This window comes from Bos taurus, chromosome 20 (genome assembly GCF_002263795.3).
Source record: "Bos taurus isolate L1 Dominette 01449 registration number 42190680 breed Hereford chromosome 20, ARS-UCD2.0, whole genome shotgun sequence".
Classification (NCBI taxonomy): Eukaryota; Metazoa; Chordata; class Mammalia; order Artiodactyla; family Bovidae; genus Bos; species Bos taurus.
The window spans coordinates 37,878,822-37,898,405 of record NC_037347.1 but is presented as its reverse complement, the minus strand read 5'-3'; the positions used below and the strand labels follow the sequence as shown (position 1 = coordinate 37,898,405).

The 19,584-nt window shown below is 43.1% G+C and overlaps 1 long non-coding RNA gene across 1 annotated transcript; it reads right to left on the bottom strand.

The window, feature by feature from the left end:
* Window positions 1-319: 319 nt before the first annotated feature.
* On the bottom strand, window positions 320-1,900 carry LOC132343186 (uncharacterized). Its single transcript, XR_009491892.1, has 2 exons — window positions 1,305-1,900; window positions 320-631 (listed from the first exon to the last, which is right to left on the bottom strand). It is a non-coding gene; the product is annotated as an uncharacterized lncRNA (long non-coding RNA).
* Window positions 1,901-19,584: the final 17,684 nt, after the last annotated feature.

Genomic DNA, 19,584 nt, shown 5'->3' with positions numbered 1-19,584 from the left:
TTTCTCTAGCACTTTTCCCATTTAGACATAACTACAAAAAAAAAAAAAGTGGAATTGAGGTATTTTCTTTAGGCTGCATTACTCTCTAATTTATTTATTTTCAAGCATCCTGGAATTGTTTTTGTTGATGTCATCCTGAGATGCAGTTTTTTAAAAAAACTGCTAATACAAAATAGCTAGTTAAAAAAAAATAGCTAGTTCAACTAAACTTCCAGATGGGACTCTCTGAAGATATTTCTGCATATCTAGAATGTTCAAATTATAGCTCACAATGGTGTCAATTTCTCATTTCTAGAAAACAAACTTCCCCAAGACTTGATGGTTTAAAATAGCAGTGATTTATTATTTTTTATGATTTTTGTAGGTTGAATAAACAGTTCTTCTATCCTTGTCTTGGGTGTATTCAGTTGGCAGCTAGGCTGGGGCTGTCAGCTGTGATGCCTTTATTCTCTCCCATGTGGCCTCTCCATATGATAACTTGGGCTTCCTCACAGCACGTTGGTCTTAAGGCAGCATTCCAAGATGGCTCCATCAGATCTGGCACTTTGGTTGAGACGGTTGGAGTTGCTAGGATCTGGCCACATGGTCTCTCCAGCAAGGTAGTTGGACTGCTTGACATGGTGGCTCAAGACTGAGAGAGCAAAGTGTGACAATTCTTAAAGAAATTTTAGCCTAGACTGAACTAGACTAGCATCACTTCTGCCACATTATGTTGAACAAAGTAAGTCAGAATGCCAAGCCAGATTCAAGAGAAGGGAAGATAAATTCCATCTTGTGATGGAAGGAGAGCATAGAATTAGTGGTTATCTTAATAACCTATGCATGCTAAGTCACTTCAGTCACATGTAACTATTTGTGATGCTATGGCCTGTAGCCCTCCAGGCTCCTCTGTCCAAGGGTTTCTCCAGGCAAGAATACTGGAGTGGGTTGCCATGCCCTCTTTCAGGGGATCTTCCAGACCCAGGGATCGAACCCACATCACTTTATATCTCCTGCATTGGTAGGCGGGTCCTTTACACTAGCTTCACCTGGGAAGTCCTTAATAACCTATGGCTCTAACTTATTTATAATCCTTCCATATGCAAAATACACTCATCCTTTCCAAAGATCTACAAATATCTCATCTCATTAAGGCATCAGGCATAGGACTAAGATCCAGGATTTTGTCAATTCAGATATGAATGGAACTCCTAAGGCATTTCCCTGAATACATTCAGTGTGGCTCCTCTCTACCTGAAAGATCTGTGAATTAAAAAGATAAATTTTATGCCTCCCCATACACCCAGCATTCAGTCATGTCCAACCATTTGTGATGCTATGGACTGTAGCCCTCCAGGCTCCTCTGTCCAAAGGTTCAATCCCTGGGTTGGGAAGATTCCCTGGAGAAGGCAGAGGCTACCCATTCCAGTATTCTGGCCTTTAGAATTCTGTGAACTCTATAGTCCATGGGGTCACAAAGCGTTGGACATGACAATGATTTTCACTTCACTCACACAACAGAACCAACTGGGGTGCTATTAAAAACTACCATGAGAGAGTTCTTCTCTCTAGACCAATTAAATCAGGATCCAAAAATGCATTAGGATTTGTCCATAAATGATTCTCACATGCAACCAAGGTGTGTTACTCTTTTCTAGGGATAAGTCTTTAATTTGTTTTAAATTTTATTTTATTTTTAAACTTTACAATATTGTATTAGTTTTGCCAAACATCAAAATGAATCCGCCACAGGTATACCCGTGCTCCCCATCCTGAACCCTCCTCCCTCCTCCCTCCCCATACCCTCCCTCTGGGTCGTCCCAGTGCACCAGCCCCAAGCATCCAGTATCGTGCATCGAACCTGGACTGGCGACTCGTTTCATACATGATATTATACATGTTTCAATGCCATTCTCCCAAATCTCCCCACCCTCTCCCTCTCCCTCTCCCTCTCCCACAGAGTCCATAAGACTGATCTATACATCAGTGTCTCTTTTGCTGTCTCGTACACAGGGTTATTGTTACCATCTTTCTAAATTCCATATATATGTGTTAATATACTGTATTGGTGTTTTTCTTTCTGGCTTACTTCACTCTGTATAATAGGTTCCAGTTTCATCCACCTCATTAGAACTGATTCAAATGTATTCTTTTTGATGGGATAAGTCTTTTAAACTGTGTTTTGCATTCCAAAGAGGTAACTTTGGACAAATCTCACTCAACTTCAGGCACAGTAGTCCAGCTTTCTAAATCTGATATAGATAGATAGAGAACAATTTAGCTCACCAAATGAATATTATGGAAAGATAAAGTTTGAAAACACTAAGCTGTTGTGATAGCCTAGGACTCTTGGCTTCATGAAATAGAACATATAATCATTAAGATATTTTTCTTGACACTTTTATGGCTGGTCTACATGAATAACTTTGAAGTCATAATTGTTTAGTAAGAGGCAGGATCTGCCTTTCAACATCTCCAGGGTGTTGCTCTATTTGCGCAAAGCCTTCTGACCACATTGCAGATTTAATCATCTTCTCAGTTTACTCAAAGGTCACACAGGACCTAGTCTCTGTGTACAGCAGATCAAGAGAAGCTTTCTATGGATCCATGTTAGGTGCTTTGCAAGGCTCAATGCCTGACAAGTCCCCAGAGCTTGTTTTTCAAAAGAAGAGCTGCCAATTCATTTCCCTTGAACTATACCAATCTAGGGCTTCCTAGGTGGCATTAGTGGTAAAGGACCCACTGGCCAGTGAAGGACACATGAGAGACCTGGGTTCGATCCCTGGGTTGGGAAGATCCCCTGCTGGAGGAGGGCATGGCAACCCACTGGGGAATCCCATGGACAGATGAGCCTGGCGGGCTCCAGTCCATAAGGTTTCAAAGAGTCAGACACGACTGAAGCGATTTAGAACACACGCACATACAGACCTAATTCTTGTGGGGAAATTTTACCCGACAGAGAAAGGTAAGCATTGCTATGGAGGAAGTCTTCAAAAGCCTTATTTCTCTAAAGGCCAAACAAAGTTTGTGTTTATTTTTATTCATTTATTTGGCTGGGTATTGTTGCAGCACACAAACTCTTACTTGTGGCATTTGGGATCGAGTTCCTCAACCAGGGATCAAACCCAGGTCCCTTGCATTAGGAGTACAGAGTTGTAGCCACTGGACCACTAGTTAAGTCCCAACAATGTTTTTAATCATCAAAGCAGAATAAAGGCTAGAACAATTTGTTATTTGGATACTTCCTGACATCAGGCATCTCAGTTCTGAAGATAAACCTCTACAATTTAGCAAACAAGGTTCCTCAAGAATAAAAACTTATTAGCAATGTCCACATGGGTCTTCATTTTAAGGATCCTATAAAACTGGTCCCAACCACATTTTCTCTCATCCCCGTCACTCCTCAATCCCTTGAAATCTGATTTTGCTTACACTGTTCTATTCAAACTTCTCTGATCAGTCAGTTTAGTTCAGTTCAGTCACTCAGTCATGTCCAATCAACCATGTCTTTGCAATCCCATGGACTGCAGCACGCCAGGCTTCCCTGTCCATCATTGACTCCCAGAGCTCACTCAAACTCATGTCCATCGAATCGGTGATGCCATCCAACCATCTCATCCTGTGTCGTCCCCTTTTCCTCCCACCATCAATCTGTCTGGGCATCAGGGTCTTTTCCAATGAGTCAGTTCCTTGCATCAGGTGGCCAAATTATTGGAGTTTCAGCTTCAGCATCAGACCTTCCAATGAATATTCAGGACTGATTTCCTTTACGACTGACTGATAAAACTTCTCAGATAAATGTTGCCAAATCAGTGGACAATTGATGGTCATTAGGGGGCGGCACATCTGTGTTTAATCAGGTGTCTCTAAGTTCTCTAAATTTACTTCCTTGTCTTCTCCAACAACACACTCTACTGGTTCTCTTTGACCATTCATTGTGTACCCTTTCATGAATTTCTTGTTTTCTCTTCCCAACCTTAAATACTGGGGTCATTCAAGTGGTCATGGTTGGCCCCTACTCTTCTCATTTACGTGTTCCAGTGTTTTCATTTATGCTCTTTGTTTTAATTATTACCAACCACTGATGATTCCTAAATCTCTTTGGGCTCATAGTCTTGTACTCTACAAACATTTTCCAGAACACAGTCACAGTCTAGATTGCTCTGGAGGGCCTTCTAGCAGCACCCACACATTGAGCTACAGCCCTCCACCACAATTCCTTTGTTGATTTCTGACCATTACCCTGTATATTTTGTTCCCTCTCCTCTTCCCATGTCCGTCCCTCCTCTTCCAGCCCCAAACTTCAATCAGACCTTATTTGAACATCTCAGTGTGAGATCTAGAAGTTTGCACTGTGAAAGAAGAGAGATTTACAGTAAGATTTCCTAGTTTACTCTCTCATGCTAGTGACGTGCTCTGCAGGACATCATCTAAGTGTTTCTTTTTTAGAATTAATATTCAAATTTTGATTTCTCTTTTTTTATAGGTAAAAAGATGTTTCAAGAGGACATCTTTTCCTTTTGCTCTGTCCTTCTTATATTGTCACACGTTCTGCATGGTGTTTCCAGCAACTGTGATCTTACTTATTGAAGGGAACTTGCCTTTCATTGTGAACTGGAATCAACATTTCAGTAGATCTTCCCTGTTCCATGTTAACCTAGGGTGCTTGAAGAAGGCAGTGAAGTGCTACAGGGCTTTGCAGTTTACTACTCAGCCTTGTTTTATATGGTGATTAATATCCCCTACAGGACTCGATTATAGAAACATTTTGTCTCTTTCCTCTTGCACAGACCTAAATGACATTTAAGGGCTCTCTTGAGATGCTCAAATTGATATAAAATACATTCATATGCTCTGTATCTTTCCTGCTTATGACATATAGTTAGAATCTTATCTTAACTGCTCATTGGAGACACTCCGGACTCTTGCCTATAACACTCTTGAGTACCAACTAATTTCTGGTTATTTAGGGTTGTCCTTGACCTTGATAAGGTTGTAATTATAATAATTCAAGGTGCTACTTTATAAGGCAGTATCAAGGTCTGTCTTATTCCATAATAAGTACAAGGCCGTATAATGTCACCATGCTTATTTAACTAACTTGCAGAGTACAGCATGTGAAATGCCAGCCTGGGTGAAGCACCAGCTGGAATCAAAATTGCTGGGAGAAATATCAACAACCTCAGATATGCAGATGATACCACTCTAATGGCAGAAAACTAAGAGGAACTAAAGAGCCTCTTGATGAAGATGAAAGAGGAGAGTGAAAAAGCAGCTTAAAACTCAACATTCAAAAAACCAAGATCATAGCATCTGGTCCCATGACTTCATGGCAAATAGATGGTGAAAAAGTAGAAATTGTGACAGATTTTATTTTCTTGGGCTCCAAAATAACTGTGGATGGTGACTACAGACATGGAATTAAAAGATGCTTACTCTTGGGAAGAAAAGCTATGACAAACTTAGACAGTGTATTAAAACCTAGACAGAGAATTTGCCAACAACAGTTGATATAGTCAAAGCTATGATTTTTCCAGTTGTCATATATGGATGTGAGCTGCACCATAAAGAAGGCTAAACACCAAAGAACTGAAGCTTTCACACTGTGGTGCTGGATAAGATTCTTGAGAGCCCTTTGGACAGCAAGAAGATCAAATCAGTTGATTCTAAAGGAAATCAACCGTGAATATTCATTGGAAGGACTGAAGCTGAAGCTCCAATATTTTGGCCACCTGATGCAAAGAGCTGACTCATTGGAAAAGAATGTGATGCTGGGAAAGATTGAGGGAGGAGGAGAAGCAGGTGGCACAGAGGATGAAATGGTTAGATGGCATCACCAAGTCAATGGACATAAGTTTGAGCAAGCTCCAGGAGATAGTGAAGGACAGGGAAGCCTGGCATCCATGGGGCTGCAAAGAGTTGGACACCTCTTACTGACTGAACAAAAACAACAAAGTTTTGTTGAAAAAATCTATGAATGACTATATCCTTGTCCTTTTCAGTAATGATGTAGCTCCCTCTTGCTCATCATGGCAGACGTGACACATTTCTTAGGCCTCCAAGAGTGTGGGTTTGGGAACTCATTTCCACATCAGGCAAATTTGATAACAGAGCCAGTTTAGCTACTCACATCTTGTGCTGTTGTCTTGAAGGACACTTAGTCTCTAAATCTTTCAAGACAGTCTGATCCGGTTGCTGAGCACAACTTGCTGGGCTGGTTGCATAATAACTTTACATTAGCATTAGGTTATCCTGCAGTTCATCAGAGGGGATTAGTTCAAGAACAGATCCTAAAAGCCTTTTAATGGGAATAAGAATCAGGGAAAGAAATCTGATTTCAAGAAAGCCTATGGAAATTTTCCATAGGAAGGTAGGTCCCCAGAGTGGCCCCAGAGTGGCCCCAGAGACTGACGCATCATGGCAGGCATCCTTCCAGTCTTTTCAGAGTACTTTGTAAAAATCCTCAGATGGCTAAACTCAAGGATCAGCTTCCACAGCTATAAAATATCAAGGACACATTTCTCCCATCAGCCTCCCTCCTTAGGACTCTGGTGAGTAATACAGCATCTTTTGTCAGAGAGAACTGACTACCACTGCATTTGGATCACAAGGAAACCAAACAGTTGCTCTCTTCAAACCTTTGTTTGCATCAGTAGTACTCTTCAACAACCTTAAGTCTCTGCTTTTGTATTCAAATGTTGAAAACCTACACACTCTACACCACTATTTTCCTGTGAAACTTTTTGTTGTAGTAGAAATGTTCTATATCTGGGTTGTCCAAAATGGTATGTGCCTATACCAGCTATAAGTGACTACTGAGCACTTGAAATATGGCTAGTGCAACTGAGGCACTGAGTTTGTAATCGAATTCAATTTTGACTAATTTAAATATGAATACTCACTTGATGTTAGTGACTGTGGTGTTGTACTGCACAGCTCTATACAACTGAAACACGACAAACAAAAAAGGAGCACAGGAAATAATTTTTAATTATTCTAAAATTATAAAAGCAATATACCATTAATAAAGGAAAAGTTTAAATAGACAAATGGGGGGGAAAACCGCTAGGAACACTCATTTCTCATCTAGATGTAGGTATTATTAATATAATGGTGTATGATACCCTTTCTATTATTTCTCTTCAATTTTTTTAAAGTGTTTTTTTATTGGAAGTAGAATTGCTTTTATTATTCACATGCTTCTACATTTATTTTATTCATCACCAACAAATAAAGTATTTTTCAAGGAAGCAATTATTGAGAGTTTGTAAAAATTCAGTAGTTATCTCAAAAAGAGATGAGATCATAAAATGCAATTGGATAATATAAAAGAAATATTAACTGGTAATTCTTACATGACTTCACACATGGATGACTTCTTACATGGAATGGTAAGAAGTCTTACATGGAATGGTAAATGGTAAATCCAATTTACTAACATTTTCCAGAGATAAGACAGAGTAAGTATAAGATGATTTAAGGGTTTATACCCCAAATGTCCTGGCATCATCCCAGAAAAGATGTTTTATAATATAATTTTTTAATATATGTTTGCAAAGATCTAAAAATATCTATCATTATATATTTCATAGCTTCTATCTGGAAATAAATCAGAATATATCATCATTGTCTAAGAGTATAGACACTACCTATATTTGACAATCGCTTCTATAAAATAGTTTGGGTTTCAGAACTTAAAAACTTAATTGAAAATACCTGACCATTTTAAATTTTTCTATAAACATACTAGCAGTATACCCTTTGATTATACTATCTTTTTAAAAATTAATTTTAATTGGAGTATAGTTGCTTTACAATTCAGTTTTTGGCTTTTGGGTTTTTTTTTTTTTTTTTTTTGACCTTGCTTCATGGCTTGTGGGATCTTAATTCCTTGACCAAGGATTGAATCCAGGTCCTTGGCATTAAAGGCAGTGAGTCCTAACAACTGGACAGCCAGGGAGTTCCATCTCTTCAGTTTAAGATGGGAAAACCGTGCAATCTGGCCAGTATATGGTTAGAATGGTCAAGAGAATAGCATAAAAATCCTGGATGAGCCTGGATTAACTGGTTATAACTATGCCAGGATCTGTCTCCTGCATAGCCAGCAGGTTGGTGGCTGCCACTGAGGGGTCAAAGCCCACTGTTGCCCTTACACAAATCTCTTCCTCATAAGGTGTCTGTCACACCCTAAATTCCCACTCTATTTAGGTTGATGTGTTTCTGTTAACAGCTAAATATTAGGCACAGCCCCTCCTAACATTTCATCTGTTAGCATCTCAGGGGAGCATGGTCTGGATAGTCAGGGTGAGACAGGGGCATCTGAAAGCATGAGCAGCCAAGAGCCAGTGTTTAGCCCCCAGGACAAGGAAGGAGAGTGCTTAGAGGGCACTCTGAAGGAAACATAAGCATAATGACCAGAGGAAAGGAGGAGAGGGTCTCCGTGGATAAGAATAGATGAGGAACTCTGCTTTGAAGAAAGGACCTTTTCACTAAGACACAAAAGTTGAGAAGGAGCTAGTCCAGTGAAGTGTGTAGGGTGGATGTGTGGGGGATGTGTTGTGTGTTCCATGCACTAGACAAAGCATTAGCTAAGGCCTGGTCAGGCAGAGCTTGGAGCAGTGAATGGAAAAGGGCAGCGGGGCCTACAGTTGGAGAAGTAAGCAGGGGCAGACCAGGCAGGCCCCTAGGCCTCATAAGGGCTTCCCTGTTCACTCTAAAGGAGACAGGAGATGTTGGCGATGGAGCCAGGAGGGTGACATGGTTCTGAGCACCTACTTTAGGTGACTCTCCATTGAGGGTGCAGCCTGGAGCTAAACCAGCAAGAAAATCCTTGTCCTTATACAGCGTATGTTCTAGTGGGAATTGAAATCACAGGAAAGTCGAGTTTAGAGAAACTGTTGAGAATTCAGTCATGACCTTTGAGGTGACTGGAGACACTCCCTGAGACAGATGAAGTCAGACAGGCAGGACGGCATCTGCAAAGCGCGGGTATTGGTCTCCCATCTCAGGAAGGACTTTTCACTTGGATCTTGGGCTCCGCCTTATCCGAATATTCCTTTTGCAAACCGTTCACTTGTTTCCTGACCTGATAAACTCAGCTCTCCTTCCAGGCAAATTGGTTATCTTTCAGTCTAAGCATGTCTAAGGGCCTGGTTCTGGGATTGTCACTCATTTATTTCCTAATTCAGATTAGTATGGATTGAAAATTTCTAGCCAGCCAAAGTCAAAAGTTTAACTGCAAGCCAATAGCAGGTTAAGTGAAGAATACTCCTTTCAGGGAGGTGTTTCATCTGCCGCTTAAGCTGCTAAAGAGACACAGCCAGCATCTAAGCGGGCTTAAATTTACTCTCAACCGACTTCTTATAGTGAAGCCACAGAAATTCACTGGGCCAGCATCCAGCTCTGCACAAACCAGCAGCTCATCTTTGTCATCGTGACTAGCTATCACTGCTCCTGCACACACAGCACCAAAGTGTAGTGAGGCATAGCATGACCCTCCAAGCAAAAGGACAGGATGTCCAGTCCATTTCCCTTTCTAGATGCCATCCCCATGAGGGGGAAATGGACTGAAGATTTTTTGGTTTTTTTTTTTTACACACTCTGCATTATTTGACTATGGCCTTGAGTGCAAAATATAAGAGAATGCCAAAGAAACTTGGTAACTGAGATAAATAATATTTTAATGCAATGTTTTAAACTCAAAACTGATGCAAAAAGTCCTATGTAATATATAATGGACATGTAATGTATAATGGACGAAATATCATAATTTTAACAGCAGATGGTATCCACTGGGGTGAACACCTCTGGCTAGACTTCAAGGGACCTGGGGCCTTCTTCAGCTGTGCAACGTGTGGTAAGTTACTCAGCCTTTCTGCTCCCAATTTATAGAGGAACAAACTGAAACCCAGTGAGGTGCTCATTCTTTCAAGGAGCTATTGATTCATCAGATTCTCTTGGGGGAGGGGATACGCACTAGCCATTGGTAACTTCTTCCATTCTTCCCAATAATACTAAGTGCACTAGGGTTGAGAATAATGACTCAACTGGCCTGATACACTGATTGCAAAGCAAATATTAGTTGCTACCTGTGGTTTTCTATATTTCTCCTGCCATGAGTTGCCAATACTTTGACAATAATACTTCTCCAGTTTAGGACAGTATGACACCAGGGCAAGATTGTGGGGAAGGATGGGGAAATGTTTACCGAGCTCCTGCTTCTTCCATATCATCATGCTAGATGCTGGCGTTCGGGTTTAATTCCACCCCCATCTCCATTGAAGAGAAGAGGAAACTAGTATCTGTAGGGAGGCCTTTTATGAAAACCCTCAACTGGCCTCACAAAGCACATTCATTCAATGGGGCATTGGAACTGCTCACTTCACAGACCCTCTAAAATGGCCCACTTGTCTGCACTCAGCAGTGAACTCAACAACACAGAATTGCAGCATTCCATGAAAATAACTGGAGAGCCCTACATTTTCCATCAGCTTGAAGTGATTGTGGCAGAATTCAGAAGAACATAGACTGGCTCTGGGGTCGATTGAGGATGGGCTGCATCTAGACAGGTGGCACGAGGAAGTCTGTTTGGGGACAAACGCTCCAGCCCAGACCATCCTTTGAGGAGACTGTTCCCAGTCCCTCTCGTCCTTCCCTGTCTCATTTCCCCACAATTGACATGTCATGAGCTCTAACTCTGTGCCAAGCACTGTCCATCCTTTGTATAATATCTTGTTTTTACTCTTCATAACCATCTTGCATGCACACATGCTCAATCGATTCAGTCTGTCCGACTCTTTGCAACCCTATGGACTGTAGCCCTCCAGGCTCCTCTGTCCAAGGGATTCTCCAGGCAAGAATACTGAGGTGGGTTTTCATGCCCTAGTCCAGGGAATCTTCCAGACCCAGGGACTGAAGCCCTGTCTCTTATGTCTCTAGCCTTGGCACGCGAGTTCTTTACCACTAGCAGCACTTGGGAACCTCCACAACAACTTTATGTGGTAGGAATTCTTAGATTGTCTTTATTGGTGAAGAATCTGAGAATCAGTTATGTCAAGTAATTACCAGGCTTCCTGCAGGCAGTAAGCAGCAGAGTTAGGATTCAAAGTCAGGTGTTCCTACACCAGAGCCTGCACTGTGAAGCATGGTCTGTGCTGCAGACCCCAAGACCTTTCCAGTTAGCAGCAACTATTTGAAAATTGGTGGGGTGGTGCCTTCTTTGTCACTGTCCAGAGAGTGGCCCAGTGGGTATCACTGAAGACCCAACAGCTTCCCATTGAGAAATAACATAAACTTTCCATCGTCTGCATATTTTCCATTTAAAGAGAGCATATTTTAGCTGGATCAAGTGGCAGTTTACTCACAGCTTCAGGAAATGCTAGAAATTATGAGCTCTCTATAGTTTCTCTGACCTCAGCCCATAATTATGGAAGCTTACTTCTGAGCATACCAGTAACTTTCCACATCAGTCCAAGTTGGAAATAACCTCCACCTCCCCAAACCTGGGTGTATTGTTCTTGCATCAATCAGAGGATGCAAAATGACAGCAATTTCAGTACTCTGAGCTTTTTCTTCCCTCATATTTAACCCAAATATATTCTTCATCTTTTGGCCCCTTTCCTAAAAAGAAAAGAAATTGATACGTGGAGCAGATGTGTGAGATCAAGGACTGTGTTTTATCCACGTGTGTCTCTAGCACATACTACAGTACCTTACACAATGTAGATGCCCTGAAAGTATTTGGTGCATGAATAAATGATGTGCTCTGCATGTGAGGAAGGGGCTCCTGAACCCTCCTCCCCCACAGACAAGACATAAGCAGAGACATGTTTTCTAGAAGTGCAGGAGCCACCGTGTACGTCACACTACACCTGGCTTCTGCTGTTTTTTCTAAACTGCTTCCCCACAGCTGGACTTACTGACACATCTCCATTGTGGTCCCAGATTCACTCTCGCCCCACCAAGTCTGGAGTTAAACAAGTTGGGAACAGGAAGTGTAGCGGTGGCCTACGTCTCCTGAGGACAGGGTCCAAAAGCAGGATTCTGGGTGATCAGCTTTATCTGTGGGTTTATCTTAACCCTCGTGACTCCTAAGGTGTCTCATCTAATCCTCACAACAGTCCAGCAAGGCAGAGACTGTGCCTGTTAGAACTGGGTTTGTCTGCACAAAACAGAAGCCCATGTAAACAAGAGTTTCTTCTCTCACAATGCGAGGCTGCAGGACCACTCAGGGCCGGTCCTGTGGCTTCCAGTGCCACCAGGGTCTTGGGCTTCTTTTGGCTCCAGCCCCACCAGGGCTTAGTTTGTGGCTTCACGCTCACTAGAGTCTGCTTCCCTTTCAGCTTCCTGAGTTTCAGGCAGAAGAAAAGTGGGAAGGATGAAGGGCAGAGGCATACGCCAGTGGAATTTGCCCCTTTCGCAAGTTTTCCCACAGCTCCTCCAGGGATTGCTGCTTACAAGTCACCGAATACACCAGGGACTCTGGGGGTATTGGTGTTATTGGTCTATAATGACATTTTTGAAATAGTGGGGTCCTTTGCCTAATGAAAAAAGGGAGACAAGACTGGCATTTAGTAGGGTCCCACCAGAGCATGGCAGCTTTGGGGCTGCAGGGAGAAGCCTGGGGGCCCACGGATTTGAGGGCCATGGTACTTCCTCCCGCCATTCGGTGACTCAGTCCATAGCACCAGGCTTCCATCTTGCCTCCTCTCTCCTCACTCATCCTCTTTCACACTGTAACCCTTATCCTGAGCCAGAGCCCCACCCTGAATGCTTTCCACTCCCCGAAGTCCCTCTCTTGCTTCGTCATTAGCCCCCCTTGCCGCTAGCAGGATCCGTCTGTCTATTGAGCAGATTTCCAGTGCTGATCTCTATGACACCTGGGCCCTGCCTTTAATCAATGGGTGGCATTCCTGCCTGTAGACCCCCAGTACAGGCTGTACCTCCTTCAATGTGAAATTGTCCAGTTCATCTCTGAACTTGTCTGGGGATGACCCAGAGTCTGTTCCTATAATCCGGTCAGGGTCAGTGCCCAGAAAGTTGCGGTAAGGCGGGGGGTTGTCCTTTCCTGTGGTCACAAGGTTCCCACAGCCTTGTATCTGACCTGCCTTGAGGCTGATACTTCGGAGCAGGAATGAAACTTTCACTCTCCCTTTCACATGATCTGGCTACTGAAGGAACATCACAGATGTATTTTCCCGGCACTCAAAGATAACAGCGGGTAGGACTTAAGGGAGCTTTAAGGCATGTATCCATCATTTAGCTTTATCCAAGAGAAACAGAGGTCCAGAAGGGTGGACATAACCTCTCTAAAGGGGCAGAGCTGTGCCCACATGCGTTGGGTCCCAGCCACACAGCCCATGGTAAGCATGTTGGGGTGAGCTAGGTGTCTGAGGCCAGCTGGTGGATACTTCCCAGAGGTCTCTCCCAGCCTCCTTTCACCTATAGTTAAACCATCCAACTAACTATGGAGAAGGCTGAGGGAGGGGATGTGAGGTAGCCACAGGGAGCAATTCTGTGTTCTAAACCAGGAGAGCATTTTGGCAGAGAGGTGGGAAGGCAGTGGCTTCAGGAAAGTCGAATGCTGAGTGATTGAAATGGAAGAATTTTACACATTAATAGTTCCAGGTATGAAACAGGGAAACAGATTGGGAGAAGTGACAGATATTGTCCAAGAATGCTTCTGGCTGCAGTAACAGAGGGAAGAATACTGGCAGCTAACACCGATTACTATGTTAGAGCATTTATTACGGACGAGGCACTGTGCTTGGAACTTTACCTGAATCAATTCACTTATTCATCACAGCAGCCCCATGAATTCCCTACCAATGGCTGCAATTCTGTACCCACATTTCTTGAGGCTAAATGGGTTTTTGCTACAGAATTTTTCATATCTTAGAAAAATAGTGTGGTACTAAAACTGCAATATCATGTAATATTATGGGACCTGGGACAGCACCCAGTAAACAAGTATATTGACATTTCTGCAGCAAGTGGGCTAGACAAAGACCATAATAACCATCATGTCAATCTTGCCACCAACTCACGAAAAAATTCTAGGTATAGAGAGATGTGATGGGGAGGGAAGGGGGAGGGAGGTTCAAGAGAGAGGGGACATGTATACCTGTGGCTGATTCATGTTGATATTTGGTGGAAACCAACACAATACTGGTGATGGACAGGGAAACCTGGCATGCTGCAGTCCATGGGGTCTCAAAGAGCTGGACATGACTGAGCAACTGAACTGAACTGAGCACAATACTGTAAAGCAATTATCCTTCAATTAAAAATAATAGATTAAGAAAAACTGTAGGTTTTTGAGCTTTGGGGATTTCAGAGCTTTCGAACTGCACCATTATCTTCAGTTTCCAGAGAAGAAAAGGGGCAGACTGGCTCCAGAGTCTGTGCTGTGAGCTGTATTGTCCTGCTCCCAGTGACAACGCACCTCCATCACATGGTATACAGTCAATATTACTGAAATGCACGGAACCTAATCTAGTTCTCCTAGAGATGATGCTGAGGAAGAGGAAACACACTCTGCTGCACCTGTTTAACAAGTGGGGAAACTGAGGCTCAGAGAAGGGGTGTCTTGTTTGAAGGCACAGATTGGGTGAATAGAGACAGGATCTACACCAAGTCAGGTGTGCAGACGCCCAGCCCTCCTGACTCCTACTTCTGTCCCACTTGGGCACATTTCTTATGAATTATTTGAAGGAAGAGTACTATGAAGGGAATGGTATCACTTGTGATGCTTTTAAGAATAGCTTTGAAGTGGCAGTAGAGTTAGTAGAAACGTGAAAACATTTGTTAACTTTCTGAACAGATCATAAAAGAAGAGGGCGTGACAGCCTCCTTACCTGCCACGGATGGCATAGAACAAGGTGCTGACCAGCTAAGGGGACTGAATCCAGCCCTCCCTTTCTACAACCCTCCCTGACATTAGGGTTATCTGAGGTCTCCTGTTTTTCTCCAAGGTGGGGGAGGAGAAAACAAGCAAGCAAACAAACAGTAATCCTGAGCACTGGAACATTTGGGCAAGAGGTTTCTGCTGTTGTGTCCTAGGGACTCCAGATCAAATATCAGAAAGCCACAGCCACCGAGAGTCATGGGAAGCACAGCCTGCGATATTCGGGAAGGAGGGCAGAGGAGGAGACTGCAAGGTCAGCCTCAAGAGCAAATATTAATAGATGAGGGATGTAGAGGATGCTGCCCAGATCTTTATGCTCACAATATATGTTGTCCCTCTCGTGGACAGGAGAACAGGCAGGGGCAGAGCTGGTATGAGAGTCAGGTGGCCCTGGAGGATCCTGGGAAGGGTGACAAGATGAAGAAAGTGGGAAGAACTTCAGCACTCCTCCACCTTCTCACTTCACCACATCACGGGTCATTATTTCCAGCAGGAGTCTCTGGAGATGTTCCCACTTCTGGCTATGCTGTAATTTTTCTAAAATTGCCAATTGGCAAGTTATGGCATGCTATTACTTAAGGATATCAAAAAGCCCCCCTACCCTGGCCTGCAAATATCTTACCACTTAGAGGAACTCCTTTGTACTGAAGAATTCTCTGGAAGACACCATATGCAAAGATTTTGCCAAAGAAGTACCTAAGCACATGCCATCCATCTATCTGTAATATTGTCCCTTCATTTTCCTATCTTTTAAAATTCCACTCATTTTTCAAGACCTTCTTTGGACCTGTGCCTCTTTCCTGGGGACCCCAGTAGTTTCTTGGATACATCTGTATTAGAAACATGTGCCTGCTCAATTGCTTTAGTCATGTCCAACTCTGTGTGACCTTATGGACTGTAGCCTGTCAGGCTCCTCTGTCCATGGGATTCTCCAGGAGAGAATACTGCAGTGGGTTGCCATGCTCTCCTCCAGGGGATTTTCCCAACCCAGGGATCAAACTCTCATCTCTTACATCTCTTGCATTGGCAGATAGGTTTTTTACCACTAGGACAACCATGCTGCTGCTGCTAAGTCGCTTCAGTCGTGCCCAACTCTGTGTGACCCCATAGACGGCAGCCCACCAGGCTCCCCCGTCCCTGGGATTCTCCAGGCAAGAACACTGGAGTGGGTTGCCATTTCCTTCTCCAATGCATAAAGTGAAAAGTCAAAGTGAAGTCGCTCAGTCGTGTCTGACTCTTAGCAACTTCGTGGTCACTCCTTAATATTACTACATGTTACAGGTTGGTCTCCCCACATCACATGGTGAGTATAACAATATAATTCACAAAGACTAAACAAATATCTCAAATTTGTGATGAATTTTCAAAATTGCTGATTATTTTTATTGTATAGACAACATAAATTAAGTTTAATGGGCTTGAATTTAAAGCGGTCCAAAAAAAAAAAAAAAGACTAAATGGGGCAGTGTGTGTTAAGTACTTGGCACAGTGTAGTCATTTCTCTTTCCTTCTGTCAGTTCTTCAGTTGAACTACTTTTAGGATTCACGTATTTCCCTCTGATTCCTTACCACCATTATAATCCACTCCTTAATCACTTTAAAAGCTTCCTAACAATAGACTGCTTCCAAATAGGAAAAGGAGTACATCAAGGCTGTATATTGTCACCCTACTTATTTAACTTATATGCAGAGTACATCATGAGAAACGCTGGGCTGGAGGAAGCACAAGCTGGAATCAAGATTGCCAGGAGAAATATCAATAACCTCAGATATGCAGATGACACCACCCTTATGGCAGAAAGTGAAAAAGAACTAAAGAGCCTCTTGATGAAAGCAGAGGAGAGTGAATAATTTGGCTTAAAGCTCAACATTCAGAAAACTAACCATGGCATCTGGTCCCATCACTTCATGAGAAATAGATGGGGAAACAGTGGAAACAGTGGCTATTTCTTGGGCTCCAAAATCACTGCAGATGGTGATTGCAGCCATGAAATTAAAAGACACTTACTCCTTGGAAGGAAAGTTTATGACCAACCTAGACAGAATATTAAAAAGCAGAGACATTACTTTGCCAACAAAGGTCCTTCTAGTCAAGGCTATGGTTTTTCCAGTGGTCATGTATGGATGTGAGAGTTGGACTGTGAAGAAAGCTGAGCACCAAAGAATTGATGCTTTTGAACTGTGGTGTTGGAGAAGACTCTTGAGAGTCCCTTGGCCTGCAAGGAGATCCAACCAGTCCATTCTAAAGGAGATCAGCCCTGGGATTTCTTTGGAAGGAATGATGCTAAAGCTGAAATTCCAGTACTTTGGCCACCTCATGCAAAGAGTTGACTCATTGGAAAAGACTCTGATGCTGGGAGGGATTGGGGGCAGGAGGAGAATGGGGACGACAGAGGATGAGATGGCTGGATGGCATCACCAACTCAATGGACGTGAGTTTGAGTGAACTCTGGGAGTTGGTGATGGACAGGGAGGCCTGGTATGTTTCAGTCCATGGGGTCGCAAAGAGTTGGACATGACTGAGCGACTGAACTGAACTGAACTGCCCTCAGTGCCTCCAGTATCTTTATGGTGGTTCAGATGGTAAAGAATCCACCTGCAATGCAGGAGACCTGGGTTTGTCCCCTGGGTTGAAAAGATCACCTGGAGGAGGGCATGGCAGCCCACTCCAGTGTTCTCTCCTGGAGAATCCCAAGGACAGAGGAGCCTGGTTGGGGCAGGGGGGTGGGCTACAGTCTATGGGGTCGCAGAGTAGGGCACAACTAAGTGATTAAGCACACACACAGGCTACTGACTAATGATTTCCCCTAAGACGTCTCTGTCCTTGTGTTCTTCCATGTTCAAGGATGGCAATGGTTCCTCGTAGCAATCTATCCAGCAGTACCATATTTTTTCTCCCAATCATAAAACTTTTTCCTAATAGAACTTGAATGCTATTCAGGTTTTGAATCAACCCTATGCAATGTGTCTCAAGGGAGGATGAACCTCCCTGGTTGATGCTTAAGAATGTCCTAAAGGACCTAGGCTCTTCCTGACCTTTTGCTTCACCATCCTAAGTATTTTTTGGTTTTTCATCCTCTTACTCAGAGCCCATGACCTCTAGAAGGCTGCCATTATCCCAGACATCATGAGTGATTCAGAGATAGGAAGCAAGTGGAAAGGTCAAACGGTTTTCTCTTCTCAAGGCTTTGTCTTTTCATTTAGAAAGGGAAGTCTGTCAAATATCTGGTTATCACATCTGGATCCCTCCTCTGGGCACTGTTTAACCCCACTGACGTTTTAGCCTCTTTTAACCATCATTGTCCCTCTTGTTACATTTACCAAATAGGCACACAGGATAGCCAGTTAAAACTGAGCTTGGTAAACAACAAATTTTTAGTATAATTATGCCCATATGTTGCAGGAGATATACTAAAAAGTTGCTTGTTGTTTATCTGTAGCTCATACTTAACTGGGTACCCTGTATTTTTTCTGGCAACCCTCCCTTATGGACTCTGCTACAACCTTTCACCAAATCTCCCTAAAGAATTGATAAGATGGCTCTGAGTCCTCAAAATGCCACAGCACTGGGATGTTAAATGAGAACCCTGACCCAAATGCCTCCCTTCACCTTTTGTTTTACACTCTGTATTAATGGAATAACAAAGAAAGTCACTCGTGCCCCATTGTCCTAATGTTTTCAACAAAGCATCTCTTTACTTGTAGCCACTCTTCCCTAAGACTCAGCCTTGAGCTCTAGAGGTGAAGCTGGGGCAGGAGACAAATGTGAATGGTAGGTGTTATGACGTAGCCAGCGTTGCTCCTTCCTTCTGCAACCCAGGGTTTGGCCAGCCTGCCTTTCTTCGCTCTAACTTGAATGTATCTTTACCAGCAGCCCCAAACCTGTTATCTTGGGCACCACCTTTTCAGTTCATGCAAACAGACCTACTCACCTGTCTACACTGATATTTCAGAATCCTAGTAGTCACAGCTTAGTCCCACAAGTGCCACAGATTTAGTCGCGTAAGTGCTATTCAGAAGAGACCAATAATGGCTTCACTGCTTAAGGCAGTCTTCATGGAAATTAAAACTGGGCTTAAAGCCTCTTGATGAAAGTGAAAGAGGAGAGTGAAAAAGTTGGCTTAAAGCTCAACATTCAGAAAACTAAGATCATGGTATCTGGTCCCATCGCTTCATGGGAAATAGATGGGGAAACAGTGTCAGACTTTACTTTTTGGGCTCCAAAATCACTGCAGATGGTGATTGCAGCCATGAAATTAAAAGACACTTACTCCTTGGAAGGAAAGTTATGACCAACCTAGACAGCATATTCAAAAGCAGAGACATTACTTTGCCAACAAAGGTCCTTCTAGTCAAGGCTATGGTTTTTCCAGTGGTCATGTATGGATGTGAGAGTTGGACTGTGAAGAAAGCTGAGCACTGAAGAATTGATGCTTTTGAACTGTGGTGTTGGAGAAGACTCTTGAGAGTCCCTTGGACTGCAAGGAGATCCAACCAGTCCATTCTAAAGGAGATCAGTCCTGGGTGTTCTTTGGAAGGAATGATGCTAAAGCTGAAATTCCAGTACTTTGGCCACCTCATGTGAAGAGTTGACTCATTGGAAAAGACTCTGATGCTGAGAGGGATTGGGGGCAGGAGGAGTAAGGGATGACAGAGGATGAGATGGCTGGATGGCATCATCAACTCAATGGACGTGAGTT